At 44.3% G+C, this 16,118-nt stretch overlaps 1 protein-coding gene across 2 annotated transcripts in view; it reads left to right on the top strand.

Annotated features, from left to right (window-relative positions):
- Positions 1–16,118, top strand: part of LOC132780035 (UDP-GlcNAc:betaGal beta-1,3-N-acetylglucosaminyltransferase 8) — a 42,286-nt gene that overhangs the window by 12,512 nt on the left and 13,656 nt on the right. The window contains exon 1 of one of the 2 annotated variants that reach the window (XM_060783564.2): positions 15,813–15,946. The exons of the other annotated variant lie outside the window; for it this stretch is intronic. The gene's annotated coding sequence lies outside the window, so the exon portion shown is untranslated. Of the gene's footprint in view, positions 1–15,812; positions 15,947–16,118 lie in introns of those variants that run through there. 2 annotated transcript variants of the gene reach the window in all.

Below are 16,118 nucleotides of genomic sequence, written 5' to 3'. Positions count from 1 at the left end.
CCTAGTACAGCTGTACCAGAACAAGGACCTTTCCTGTTTCGGTATGTTATCCATAATCATCATCATAGGCTTGATTATCTTCCAAGGGTAGAGTCTTGGCAGTGGGTTCTTAAGGGACGGTTGAGCTCTATTCTGGATCTGCACGATCTTTTGCAATGAGAACATACTTTTCTAGATTGAAGGCAGTTCCGATGAGGGTTTGCTTGGCATTCCTTCCTCTTGGTACTAAAATGATCAAGGATCTGGAGAACAAGCTCTATGAGGAGCGGCTTAAAGAGCTGGGCATGTTTAGCCTGAAGAAGAGAAGGATGAGAAGAGACATGATGATAGCCATGTATAAATATGTGAGGGAAAGTCATAGGGAGTAGGGAGCAAGCTTGTTTTCTGCTGCCCTGGAGACTAGGACGCGGAACAACGGCTTCAAACTACAAGAAAGGAGATTCCATCTGAACTGTGAGAGCTGTTCAGCAGTGGAACTCTCTGCCCTAGAGTGTGGTAGAGGCTCCTTCTTTGGAAGCTTTGAAACAGAGCCTGCATGGCCATCTGTTGGGGGTGCTTTGAATGCAATGTTCCTGCTTCTTGGCAGGGGTTTGGACTGGTTGGCCCACGAGGTCTCTTCCAACTCTATGATTCTCCATTTCACTCTCCATTCATGCCTCTTCAAAAACCACAGCACTGTTGGTAACAGCTGACCTCCAGTTACAACACTCCAGAACCAGAGCTTCCCAGTTCTCGGTGTGTATGCGACATTTTTAAAAGGTTATCTTCAACTCCATCTTTAAATCTCTTTTATTGTCCACTGACATTCTATTTTTCGTTCTTACTTTGGGAATAAAATAACGGCATTGGCAGATGGTAATCGTGTATTGCATTGTTTAATGGTTTGTTCTGTTTGTAATGGTTTGGTTTTAGCAGCTTTTAACTTTACATCAGTAACATTCCTATGAACAATGTGTTTGAGCTGTATTTGTTTTAACACTCCTGTAAGTAACCTTAGCTACCAGGTAGACGGAAGGAGTATAAGGATGGCTGCTGGGCGCCTTTGGGTTTTCTGGACATATGGCAATGCGAAGCCAAACCTATGAGGGTTGAATGAAAAGTAATGCCTCCACCTTCGTTACTTGGGTTTGGATGGCAATATTTTAATAAATCAAACACAGAAATAATCCTTAGAATGTGCTCTTTAACTACAACTATTCACTTTTCCACATAATCACCAGACAATTGGATACATTTCTGCCAACGATGAACAAGTTTTCTGAAGCCGTCACAGAATAAGTCGACACTCTGTTTCCGTAACCAGCATCAGCATCTTGGGTACCCATCGTGCACAGATCTTCCGATAGCCAAGCAAAGCAATAATGTGACCCATATGTTCTTGTGAAATGCCAATTATGCTTGAAATTTCTCTCTGAGTGATACGACGATCATCCTGAATTAACCTGTCAACCTTTTGCATGTGAAACTCGGTGGATGCTGTCACAGAACATCCAACTCTTTGTTTGTCATGCAAGTCAGATGTTCCCACCTCAACATCTTTAAACTTACTCGCACAACGACGCACAGTACCCTCACCAACACAATCACCATAAACAGTTTGCATTATCTGATGAATCTCCTTTGGGGTGACACCTTCTGCTGTCAAGAATTCAATGACTGCACGTTGCTCAAGTTGCATTGACCGACCGTCTGCGCAGGGTTCCATACTTAACACTTTAAACACTTTAACAATACAACTGTTCAATGCTAAGGCTTCCCACAAAATGGAACTGTAGAGGAGAGTCTACTGAACAAGCTAGTGCCTGCCACATCCTAGTACTGCCATCTGTTGAGGAGTTACGAAGATGGAGGCATTACTTTTCATTCAACCCTCGTATATAGGATTTTGTGGGTCTGATAGTATGAGACTCACCCAAGGTCACCCAGTTGGTTTTCGTGGTCGAGTGGGACATGAAACCCTGGTCTCCAGAGTTATAGTCCAATGCTCAAACCATTACACCATGTTGGTATGTAATATGCTTACTATAAGTGAATACAAGCATGGTGTACTTGTTTGAGTATATTACAATGCTCAAATACACTTCTCCCCTTATCTATAGTGTTCCTGACCATCAACACTGAGCCACCGGTGGCGCAGTGGGTTAAACCCCTGTGCCGGCAGGACTGAAGACCGACAGGTCGCAAGTTCGAATCCAGGGAAAGGCGGATGAGCTCCCTCTATCAGCTCCAGCTCCTCATGCGGGGACATGAGAGAAGCCTCCCATAAAGATGTTGTTGTTCATTCGTTCAGTCGTCTCCGACTCTTCGTGACCTCATGGACCAGCCCACGCCAGAGCTCCCTGTCGGCCGTCACCACCCCCAGCTCCTTCAAGGTCAGTCCAGTAACTTCAAGGATGCCATCCATCCATCTTGCCCTTGGTCGGCCCCTCTTCCTTTTGCCTTCCACTTTCCCCAGCATCATTGTCTTCTCTAGGCTTTGCTGTCTCCTCATGATGTGGCCAAAGTACTTCAACTTTGTCTCTAGTATCCTTCCCTCCAGTGAGCAGCCGGGCTTTATTTCCTGGAGGATGGACTGGTTGGATCTTCTCGCAGTCCAAGGCACTCTCAGCACTTTCCTCCAACACCACCGTTCAAAAGCATCTCTCTTCCTTCGCTCAGCCTTCCCTAAGGTCCAGCTCTCACATCCATAGGTGACTACAGGGAATACCATGGCTTTGACTAGGCAATGGATCTTGGTTGCCAGTCTGATGTCTCTGCTCTTTACTATTTTATCGAGACTGGACATTGCTCTCCTCCCAAGAAGTAAGCGTCTTCTGATTTCCTGGCCACAGTCTGCATCAGCATAAAGATGATAAAACATCAAATCATCCGGGCAATGTCCCCTGGGCAACGTCCTTGCAGACGGCCAATTCTCTCACACCAGAAGCAACTTGCAGTTTCTCAGGTCGCTCCTGACACGACAAAAAAACCCAAAACAGTCATTGTTGTGTTGTTGATGGCTTTCATGGCTGGAATCACTGAGTTGCTGTGAGTTTTCTGGGCTGTATGTGTTGCACCCCAGCAAAGACACCTTTAGCAAATAGAAGAGTAAAAATCCAAGAGATAATAATAACAATGCATTGTCGAAGGCTTTCATGGCCAGAATCACTGGGTTGTTGTAGGTTTTTTTCGGGCTATATGGGCATGCTCTAGAGGCATTCTCTCCTGACCTCACAAGGGACTTACAAGGGACAAGCCCAAAAATTACAAGGGACAAGCCCAAAAATTACATGTAAAACACACAAATAAAACACTTTAACCGATTAAAAACATCAGAGAAAAATAAAATACAAACAACAATTGTAAACAGCATAAAAACAATATGGCTGAAAAAAGAACATAGCTGAGATACAGACTCAATGAGTGCAATACATCCTGACAGCAAGTCCCAAAGGCAATGGGTAAATCCAGAAAACAATGGTTAAGACATGAACATTAATCCAGGAAACAAGGAACAGAACATGAGCATGAATCTATAAAACAAGGAGCAAAACTTGACCAGGAATCTGGTGTCTTGAACTAATGAAAGTGTCCAATTGCAACATTCACACTTGCCTCCAACAGATAAGTGTTCTTTCTCCCACCCTGGACCTTCCACAGATATATAAACACAATTTTCCTAGTTTCCAACAGACCTCACAACTTCTGAAGATGCCTGCCATAGATGTGGGTGAAATGTCAGGAGAGAATGCTTCTGGAACATGGCCACACAGCCTGGAAAACCCGCAGCAACCCAGTCACTGTTGTTTCACTTACAAAAACCTATTTCCCACTTTGTAATCCTTAGAGTCTTTCTTCAAAGCAGTTTACGGAAGATGCTCCCAACCATCCCATTCAAATCTATGACAGGAAGAAAGCTTGCACAGAATCTACAGGAAACAAAGATGATTCAGATACATTATTTCTCGGTTTCCTAGTATCACGTCATTTAGCAGTCTGTGGTTGGCTTGAGCCATTTCCAGCTGCTAAATGAGGAAATACTTTGCAGACTTAACCACACTTTGCAATGTTATGGGTGTGGGTATATCTGTCTTCAAGGTATCTGCTGACATATGGCAACTATGTGGATTTCATAGAGTTTTCTCAGTCCAGGTTTACCAGTTCCTTCCTCTATAATATAGCCTATAAGACCTGGTATGCTTTCGTGGTCTCTTATTTTCAAGACAATTCCTTTTCCTATCCATTTAGCTACAGAAGCAGGGACATCATAGCAATATTATCCTTCCCAGTCTCAAGAATCAGTCATTCTTGCCCAATGGCATTAATGGTGGCCTATCAATGACATTAATGGTGGTGAATCTACCCTAGGTTTTAGCTGGAAGGTTAACAATATTGGAAATTCCATAACCCATTGGAAATAAGTGCACCATAACCTGATTGAAAAGGTAAAAATTATGTCACATCTGTTTGGCAAATGTGAATCTCCATGAACATGTGGAGACCACCTTTTGAAAATCACTAGATTTGAAAACATGACCTTGTTACAATTCAACCCTTTGAACAAGTGATATTCACAAGCATGGCACACAGGTAACTCAGCTGTTAAACTGAAAAACTGTGTCTTTAAACTGCCACTTTGATCAGGGAATACTTGACCAGGCACCACTTTGACCAGGAACCACCTTGACCAGGGACCACTTGACCAGGAACCACTTTGACCAGGAACCACTTGACCAGGGACCACTTTGACCAAGGACCACTTTGACCAGGGACCACTTGACCAGGACCACTTTGACCAAGGACCACTTGACTAGGCACCACTTTGACCAAGGACCACTTTGACTAGGGACCACTTTGGCCAAGGGCAACTTCACCAGGAACTACTTTGACCAGGAACCACTTTGACCAAGGACCACTTGACCAGGCACCACTTTGACCAAGGACCACTTTGACTAGGGACCACTTTGACCATGGACCACTTCACCAGGCACCACTTTGACCAAGGACCACTTGACCAGGCACCACTTTGACCAAGGACCACTTTGACCAGGGACCACTTGACCAGGCACCACTTTGACCAAGGACCACTTGACCAGGGGCCACTTTGACTAGGGACCACTTTGACCAGGGATCACTTGACCAGGAACCACTTTGACCAAGGACCACTTGACCAGGAACCACTTTAACCAGGAACCACTTTGACCAGGAACCACTTTGACCAGGGACCACTTTGACCAGGAACCACTTTGACCAGGGACCACTTTGACCAGGGACCATTTTGACCAAGGACCACTTGCCCAGGAACCACTTTGATCAGGGACCACTTGACCAGGAACCACTTTGACCAGGGACCACTTGACCAGGAACCACTTTGACCAGGGACCACTTGATCAGGAACCACTTTGACCAAGGACCACTTGACCAGGGATCATTTTTACCAAGGACCACTTGACTAGGCATCACTTTGACCAGAGACCACTTGCCCAGAGACCACTTTGACCAGGGACCACTTGACCAGGAACCACTTTGACCAAGGACCACTTCACCAGTAACCACTTTGACCAAGGACCACTGGACCAGGAACCACTTTGACCAGGGACTACTTGACCAGGGACCACTTGACCAGGAGCAACTTGACCAGGAACCACTTTGACCAGGGACCACTTGACCAGGAACCACTTTGACCAGGGACCACTTGACCAGGAACCACTTTGACCAAGGAACACTTGACCAGGGACTACTTTGACCAGGGACCACTTGACGAGGGACCACTTTGACCAGGGACCACTTCACCAGTAACCACTTTGACCAAGGACCACTGGACCAGGAACCACTTTGACCAGGGACTACTTGACCAGGAACCACTTTGACCAGGGACTACTTGACCAGGGACCACTTGACCAGGAGCAACTTGACGAGGGACCACTTGACCAGGGACCACTCTCCAACATTAGTACCAAAAGGGTTATTTATCTGTTTTTGGTCAACTGTAGATTTGGTTTGCTTATTTGGGGTGCTGATTCAGAAAATGGCATTGGATAGACCACATCAGCTCTAGTTTCTGATACAGAACATATGCAATCCAGCAGTCACCATCTGCTCGCCCACAGAAAACCATATTTAATAATCTAGAGCTGAAGTGGTAGTAGTAATCTTTCTTGGGTAGTCAGCCTCTCCCCTCCCGACATCCCCGTTGTCTCAACACTATAAAAGGGTTTTGTGAGACCAGTCGCTCTCATTGCGACGTGGTTTTGAGGCAATGGTATATTTTCGTTCTTGCGGACTGCAGGTTGGGAACCACTGATTTAGGTCGATAGAATGTAAAATGTATTCATTTGATTAAACTTTCTAAACAAGAACACTTTTCTAAATTGGGTTATATGGCCATGTTCCAGAAGCATTCTCTCCTGACGTTTCACCTGCATCTATGTCAGGCATCTTCAGAGGTTCCTAAATTCCTTTGAAAGTGAGCCCTCATAAAAACATGAAGTTATGCCTACTTCCATGAGTTTCTGCTATGGGTTTCTTCTGTAAGAGGCGCTGTGACCTTCGGAGGTTCTCCTGAGCATCCAGAAGTTCGCGAAAACTAAGCCTCCTATCTACCAGCTCATTATCTTGCAACTCATTCTTTTCTGTATTGTCCCGGTTGTTGTGAGTTTTCCAGGCTGAATCATATATATCTATCTATATCTCTGACTGGATGGCTCTTTGTCAGGAGGGCTTTGATTATGTTTTCTTGCTCTGGTGAAGGGAGTTCGACTGGATGGCCTTAAGTATTTTCTGTTGGTCATGGGGGTTCTATGTGGGAAGTTTGCCCCAATTCTGTCATTGGTGGTGTTCAGAATGCTCTTTGACTGTAGGTAAACTATAAATCCCAGTAACTCCAACTCCCAAATGTCAAGGTCTATTTCCCCCAAACTCCATCTGTGTTCATATTTGGGCATATGGAATATTCGTGCCAAATTTGGTCCAGATCCATCATTGTTTGAGTCCACAGTGCTCTCTGGATGTAGGTAAACTACAACTCCCAAAGTCAAGGTCAATGTCCACCAAATCCTTCTAGTGTTTTCTGTTGGTCATGAGAGTCCTGTTTGCCATGTTTGGTTCAATTTCATCACTGGTGGAGTTCAGGATGTTCTTTGATTGTAGGTGAACTATAAATCCCAGCAACTACAACTCCCAAATGACAAAATCAATTTCTTGAGTGATGGTCACTCCTTGGGTTAGTAGGTGTCTTGTGGCCAAATGTGGTGGCAATTCGTTCAGTGGTTTTTGAGTTATGTTAATCCCACAAACGAACATTACACACACACACACAAACACGCATATATATTGGTTTTAAATTTTAATGTTTTCAGCCAGAGCTGTCCTGGCTTTGAATCCACAAGCCTATCCCTCCCTCTCGTATGCACACCCACACAATCACACATTGTTGTTGTGTTTCTAACATAAATTCTGCTCTTTATATCCCTGTGAACTTACATTTCTCTCCTATGGAATAAACAGGTGCCGTATAGCCACACTTGGTAAAAAGATAAATTAACGGCTGTTTTTCCACCAGCCGCAACCCTTCTTATCACCTCCTCCAGTTCCTTGCGGTTCTTATAATAGACGTGACTCAGGCATGTCTCTAAACTGAGTTGCCCCTACAAGACACCCCTCTACCTACACTTCACTCGGTTCTGTTTTTATTTTTCTGCTTTTTACAGACCTAGAGCTGTTTGGTTTGAGAGGCCTCCAGGTCCGTGTGGGTTTGCCTTGAGCCCAAGATAGCTCTTTCCCAAAAGAGGAATTTAGGGTGTGGGTATAGTTTTTGTTTTGATGGCAAGGGATAGTGTCGAGTGGTTGGAGAGGACTAAAAATGGAACACTTGGACACCCATGTCTTCCTTGCTTTGTGGGCTTGGTGGTCACCACACATACACAATAAGGTGGCCCATAGTGGCTTGGAATGAATATATGTGTGTGCGTACTATGTGTATGTGTATATACACACAGTAAAGGTAAAGGTTTCCCCTTGACATAAACTCTAGTTGTGTCCCACTCTGCGGGGTGGTGGTCATCTCCATTTCTAAGCCGAAGACCTGGCGTTGTCCGTAGACATCTCCAAGGTCATGTGGCCGGCATGACTGTATGGAGCACCGTTATCTGTCTGCTGAAGTGATACCTATTGATCTACTCATATTTGCATGTTTTCGAACTGATAGATTGGCAAAAGCTGGGGCTAATGACGGGAGCTCACCCCGTTTCGTGGATTCAAACTGTCAACCTTCCGACAAGCAAGTTCTGCAGCTCAGCGGTTTAACCTGCTGCACCACCACAGCCCCTTGTGTGTGTGTGTGTGTGTGTATGTGTGTGTGTGTGTGTGTATATATATGAATGAAAACACACACATATACACACACACACACACAAAACACATATACACAGACTAGGCTACAGCAACGTGTGGCAGGGGGTGGCTTGTGTGTGTGTGTGTATGTGTGTGTGTGTGTGTGTGTATATATATATATATATAAATGTAATGTTTATTTGTGGGATTCACATAACTCAAAAACCACTGGATGAAGTGACACCAAATTTGGACACAATACACGTATCAGGCCAACGAGTGACCGTCACTCATAAAAACACTGAAAAACACAGCAGAAGAGACTTAAAAAGTAAAAAATAAATAAAAATACATTACAAAACATTTGCAAAACCATATATATATATATATATGAATGAAAACACATATATACACACACATATACACACACACACAAAACACATATACACAGACTAGGCCATAGCAACGCATTGCAGGGGGTGACTAGTATATATACACACACACACATATATACATATTCATACACACACACACAGGGGCGGCTCAAGTCATTACGCGAAGTAAGCATTTGCAGTATAGTTGATTTGCCCAGGGGCGCTCTTGAGGCGCTTTTGGGGAAAAATAGACCTTGACCTTGACATATGCCAGTTGTAGTTACTGGGATGTATAGTTCACCTACAATCAAAGAGCATTCTGAACTCCACCAATGATGGAATTGAACCAAATATGGCACACAGAACTCCCACGACGATCAGAAAATATATATCAGTGATTGGTTGGGGGGGGGGGGGGGAGCACCAAAATACTGTTTGCTTATCGTTGAAAATTACCTAGGGCCGTCTCTTCTCACACACACACACACACACACACACACACACGTATTATGGTATTTTCAAACCACCATGGGAAACTTAATTGTGAGTGGTAATCACCAAGTGAGGATATAAAAACCTACCTACCTATCTACTTACCTACTATCTATCTATTTATCTGTCTACCTATCTGAAACTGCATGTCCCAGAATCACATTAGGATGGACAGAATTGGGAAACCTATCTAGAACCTAAGGCCTGGTTGCACCACATCTTTGCAGTGCTATTATTATTTAGAGTCTCCAGAGACAGTTGTTATCCCTTCATCCCAGTGTTTCCCAAACTCTAGTCTTCCAGGGTTTTGTTGACTCCAACTCCCAGAAGGCTCAGCTGCCTTGGCCAATAATTGGGGATTTTGGTAAGCTAAAGTCCGAAACACTTAGAAGTTTGTAAAACATTGCTTTGTTTAACCATTGCATAGAAGATGGAATTTTAGCAGTGGGTCATCCACACTACACACTTATAACGCTATGAATCCACTTCTGTTGCCATGGTGCCATCAAATGGAATCTGAGGATTTGCATTTCAATGAGACACTACTAGAGGACCTTTTGGGGTTTTGTTGTCTCCCTCCAAGCCATTCCCAACATATGGCAACCTTTTCATGGGAATTTCTAGGGCTGAGAATATGACATTTGCTCGAGGTCACTCAATGAGTTTCTATGTCCAATAGGAATTCGAATTCTAGCCTCTAGAGCAGGCATGGGCAAACTTTGGCCCTCCAGGAGTTTTGGACTTCAACTCCCACAATTCCTAACAGCCTACCGGCTGTTAGGAATTGTGGGAGTTGAAGTCCAAAACTCCTGGAGGGCCAAAGTTTGCCCATGCCTGCTCGAGAGCCATAGTCCAACGACTGTCAAGGGAGCCACATACTCTCAACCCCATAATTTCCAAGTAGGTAAAACAGAAGGAAGTGCTGCTATTAGTGAGAATGAAAGCCAGATGCCTTTTGAAGAAATCCTAACAATGGGCATATGGACTGACGGATCTGGGAATTATAGTTTTCCTGAAACATGGTGGATATATGTTCCAGGGAGAGCAAAGGGTAAGAACAGCATGGCCAATGATGATAGGACTGGGTGGCATTTGCACTTTTGCAATCATTCTGCAAAAGAGTTCCGATACTACGTCACAACACTTTGGGAAATCATTGCTGATAGTAGTTGATAAACTGAAGGTGAGGCTGCTACTGTTAGTCACCAAATCCAAACAGAGGCATATCTTTGTTTCCTGTCTTACTCAATGCATATTTACTCAATGTAACAGCAGCCCAGGTGAGAAAGCTGCCTTTCTCACCTGAGTTTCTTCATCTGAAAACTTTTGCCCTGAATCAATTCCATTCTGCTCAGGCCAGTCTTTCAAGTCCTGCTTTCCTTTTGCATCCTTCCGGCCCTACCATTGGGCAAGTTGGGTCAGTGTGACAATTCGGATGGACAGACGAAAGCTATTTACCCAACCTGTAATTAACCTATTGCCAAGTCCAAATGCACGAAGGTCAACCAGTGGTGCAGGTTCGAATCCGGGGAGTAGCATGAGCTCCCGCTTTCAGCCCCAGCTTCTGCCAACATGCGAGTAGCTCAATAGGTACCACTTTGGCGGGAAGGTAAGGGCACTCCATGCAGTCATACCAGCCACGTGACCTTGGAGGTGTTGCACTCCAGGCCAGGAAAAAGCCCTCTGACTTTAAAACACACCACACGAAGAATGAAGAAACAAATCTTCTTTTATTGAAGCTTAGTAAACAACCAGATGAAATAAATGCTTGTAAGAAAATAAGAAAGTTCCAAAAAGTAATAAGTCCATAAAAGGTAATAACACAAAGCAATGTCCACACCAGATATAAAAACAATCCAAAACAGCATTTATCCAGACAGGATCCAACAAGATGCAAAGACAACCCAAAAGGCTAAAAAATCTCCATAAGAACAAGACCCCTTGAACAGGATTTCCATGGCACATGAACTTGATTTCCAGACGATGCCTGATCTAACAGGTTTCCCCTTGAGGCAAACCTTATATCCCAAAACTCAGAAATTGGTTTTGCTTTTCCCCACATTTACCCCTTATCAGACGAAGCCTTTCAGAGCAACGTAAATACTGAGTTTGCTGTCGATCCTGGCTAATCTCCAGCCGCCTATTCTTCAGCTCCCTATCTGGCTGCTCATTAAAATTCCCAGCTGTCACATTGTTTTCCAAACCCAAATCTTGAGAGGTCACAGAAAGAGGGAGTGAACCATCATTGCTAGGCCCAGCAGGAATATTCTCATGAGAAACTGCCCTTTGCACTGGGGCCTCTTTGTCATTGTCTGCCTGAAAATCATTGACCAAACCATCTCCATCTTGTACCTCAGCCTCAGCACCATCATTTCTCTCATCATTTCCCTCATCATTTCCCACACCAGGATCCTGAAACACTAACACAGGCTGATTCCCAACAGGAGGTGTTTACGGACAGCGCCAGCTCTTCAGCTTCGAAATGGAGATGAACACCAACCTCCAGAGTTGGACACGACTAGACTTAATGTCAGGGGAAAACCTTTACGTGTACCTTACCAACCCAGATTGGAAAGATTCCAGAGAATCCATTCAACCAGAAGTGATGCCAACCTCAGCTTCCTTCTACTCACTTGGTGCTGAGTAAACATCTTGGGTGCCAAAGTGTGTGCTTGTGCGTTATTTTGACAGCTCCAGTATAAGACTATCAACCTTTCTTTCCTTATATTACTAAGAGCCGATTGTTTGATTGTTGGACTCAGATCCTGGAAACAAGGGTCCGAATCCCCACTGGTTGGGTGAACATGGATAAATCACACCCCTCAGTCTCAAACCTTACCAAGAAGCCTTTGGATAGGGTTGTTGTTACAAGTCAAATTGAAGGCACATAATAACTAATCACAGCTTTAGGACCTAGATTGGATCCGGAGAAATAGGTTACTCCATAAATAAGTCAGTTCAAAAGTAACAGTCTTAGTAAGACCAGGATTTAAAGGGGTGGGAATAATGGGGTCCTCCATATATTATTGAATTGTAAACAAATAAACAATGTTTTATTACTTAATTAGGCGATCTTTCGTTGTCCGAGTAGGATAGTCTTCCAAGATCAGTGTGCTGGCGGTGGAGCCCTATTCTTGATCTGCATCTTCTCCCGCAGTGAGGGTCTTGGTTTCCAGGTGGATGGCGGTCCCTTGATGCGCCTTCCTCTTGGCACGTTTCTCTCTTTCACCCTCCATTCATGCCTCTTCAAATTCTACAGCACTGCTGGTCACAGCTGACCTTCAGCTGGAGCTCTCAATGGCCAGGGCTTCCCAGTTGTTAGTGTCTATGCCAGAATTTTTAATGTTGGCTTTGAGCCCATCTTTAAATCTCTTTTCCTGCCCACCGACATTCCATTTTCTGTTCTTGAGTTCGGAGTAGAGCAACTGCTTTGGGAGATGGTGGTCTGGCATTCGGACAACGTGGCCGGTCCAGCGGAGTTGATGGCGGAGGACCATTGCTTCAATGCTGGTGGTGTTTGCTTCTTCCAGCATGCTGACATTTGTCCACCTGTCTTCCCAAGAGATTTGCAGGATTTTCTGGAGGCAGCACTGATGAAATCGTTCTAGGAGTTGCATGTGACATCTGTAGATAGTCCACATTTCAGAGGCGTAGAGTAGGGTTGGGAGGACAATAGCTTTATAAACAAGCACTTGGTATTCCTACTGATGTTCCGGTCCTCAAACACTCTCTGCTTCATTCGGAAAACAGCTGCACTTGTAGAGCTCAGACGGCGTTGTATTTCAGTGTCAATGTTGACTTTTGTGGAGAGGTGGCTGCCAAAGAGCATTATTGTTGGGGGTATAGCTCAGCAGAAGAGCATTTGACTGCAATAAGGACTGTAAGTCCCAGAAGTCCTGGATAGAATAACCATTAAGAAAGAATGCTGGGAGCTGAAGTCCAATGGTACCTAAGGGCTGTAAGATTCTAGTTTACCTCCAATCAGATGCTTAAACCTTTATAGTCCAAGGGTGCATCTCCATCAAGCTGAAATTTTGGCCCTCCAGGTGTTTTGGACTTCAACTCCCACAATTCCTAACAGCCTATTGGCTGTTAGGAATTGTGGGAGTTAAAGTCCAAAACACCTGGAGGGACAAAGTTTGCCCATGCCTGGTGTAGATGCACCCTGTATCACTATTACTGAGTATTATAGGCTCTTGGATTACAACAGACCCCTGTTTCATTGGCGTGGAACCCATTCCCATATCTGCCCACCCTCATACCCAAGATTTTGCAAATCTGGTTCCAAACAGGTTCAGAGAAAGAGATAGGGAGGGGGACGACAATTAGAAGAGACAATCTTTAAACCATTGTGGAATAACTGGCCTTGCCACCCCCAATGAACTGTCCTTGTTTTGCTCAGGTGTATTTCTTGCCCTGAGTCTTCCCTGCAGCTCTGAATTTACCTTACAAAGGCGCACTCTTCTCCCCATTCTCACATTTTGGAAATTTCCATACAGGTGATTTCTGGAGCTGTGTTTTGGGCTCATTCCTCTGGTCCCCTGCCCCAGAAAACAAGATCCATTCTCCCACCAAGGATTTTTTTGGAGGCTTGCCTTTGATCTAATGCGACAATGGCATTTTTGCCATCTCACCATCCTTCCCTTTAATAATAATAGACATCGTTGTTAAGTGTATATTTCAAATACTTTTAGTCTTGTGAATACAGCAGCTTCTGGTCTATGTGATCTGAAAAAGCAAGATGGTAAAGTATTGTCAAAGGTTTTCATGGCCGGAATCACTGGGTTGTTGTAGGTTTTTTCGGGCTATATGGCCATGTTCTTGAGGCATTCTCTCCTGGCGTTTCACCTGCATCTACGGCAAACATCCTCAGAGGACCTCACTGATCTGGACAGAAAAACAAGAAAACTGATGACACTCAGTTCTTGTGGGGTTTTTTGGGCTATATGGCCATGTTCTAGAGGCATTTCTCCTGACGTTTCGCCTGCATCTATGGCAAGCAAGATGCAGGCGAAATGTCAGGAGAAATGCCTCTAGAACATGGCCATATAGCCCGAAAAAACCCACAAGAACTGAGTGATTCCAGCCATGAAAGCCTTCGACAAAACTGATGACAGTCCACTATGCATTACACCCGTCTAGTGATGTCAACTGACTTGACCTGCCCAGAAAATCAGGAGGCAGAGGGCTTCTGCAAGTGAAACAAACGGTAGAAGAAGAGAAACATGCACTGGCAGATTATGTGAAAGGCAGTCAAGAACCAATATTGAGGGAAGTCAATAGTAGTAAACTTCTTAAAGTGCAAAAGACAAAGAGGAGATACTGAAAAACACAATCCAGAGCAGAAGAGAAAACTGGCAAAAGAAGGTTCTCCATGGACAGTTCCTGGGAAAAATTGAGAGCCAAATTGACAAAGAAAAAACATGGCTGTATCTCACAAATGGAAGTCTGAAAAAGGAGGCAAAGGAGGACCTGATTCTGGCAGCCCAAGAACAAGCCATTCAAACAAATGCCATCCAAGCCAGGATTGAAAAGTCGATGACAGATCCCAAATGTAGACTCTGCAAGGAAGCAGATGAAACAATAGATGACATCTTCAGCTGCTGCAAGAAGATCACGCAGACAGACTCCAAGCAGAGGCACAACACCGTTGCTCAGATGATTCATTGGAACTTGTGCCACAAAGACCATCTGCCTGCGACAAAGAACTGGTGGGATCACAAGCCGGAAAGAGCTACTCTGGGACTTCTGGATTCAGACAGACAGAGTTTTGGAGCATAATACTCCTGACTTCACAATCGTGTTAAAAAACAAAGTATGGATCATCGATGTGGCAATCCAAAGTGACAGCAGGATTGCAGAGAAACAACTGGAAAAGCTGACACGATATGAGGATTTAAAAATCGAACTGCAAAGACTCTGGCACAAACCAGTAAAGGTGGTCCCAGTGGTGATCAGCACACTGGGTGCAGTGCCTCAAGACCTTGGCCTGCACTTAAACACAATCGGCGCTGACAAAATTACTACCTGTCAGCTGCAAAAGGCCACCCTACTCAGATCTGCACACAGATACATCACACAGTCCTAGACACTTGGGAAGTGTCCCACGTGTGATCAAATACAAAAGCAGCATAGTGATCTTTTTTTGCTGTGTGCTAATCTCATTGTGTATATAATAATAATGATGATGATAATAATAATAATAATAATAATAATAATGCCTTCTTCAGTGCATGATATCTAGATTGAGATTTCTTTCTTGGAGTTGAAGGACTAGTGGTTTATTCTTTCCAGTTGCCTGGCACATCCTTTCCTCGCTACCAAGGAACGCTCTCCCACGGCCCTGGCTGCATGAATATTTGATAGGAGATGAAATATTAAGATGCATTTTCTGATATGCCCCACCCTTTTCCTTCCTTGCACTGGGTTTGTGTGTGTGTGTGTGCATTGGGAGCAGCAGAAACTGTTGGCTGTGTGTTTGGTCGTGCTTTAAAACACTTGTTTTTGTTTTCTCCAAAAAAAGGAGAAGCTTAGTTTGGAGTTTCAGGTTCTGCAAAAAAGAAAGTGGGCAGTTGAGTTTCTGCCTTCGGGTGTCAAGGATGTGCGCCTGGAGTGTATTTGTGTGCCTTTCTGTGTGAGGACACCCACATTGCTTGGAGCGGGAAGAGAGAGAAAGCAAGCAAGAGAGGAAAGGCAGAGAGAGAAAAACAGTCCATTGCAGACAGAGAGGAGAGAGGAGAAGAAATACCCTGTGCTTGTGCCAATTTAAGGTGAGATTGCTGTGGCGCTGAACTTTTCTATGTATGTATGTATATGTATATATCCAGGTGTGAGTCTTACTGAAGGTGAAGTGGGTTCATTCCCAGATATAGAATATGTTTAATAGTAATGTATTAGATGATTGGGAAGCAAGTTTAGAAGACTGTCTTGCGTTGCACTCAT

The sequence above is a fragment of the Anolis sagrei genome, chromosome Y (genome assembly GCF_037176765.1).
Source record: "Anolis sagrei isolate rAnoSag1 chromosome Y, rAnoSag1.mat, whole genome shotgun sequence".
NCBI lineage: Eukaryota > Metazoa > Chordata > Lepidosauria > Squamata > Dactyloidae > Anolis > Anolis sagrei.
This window is presented reverse-complemented; position numbering and strand designations above follow the sequence as displayed.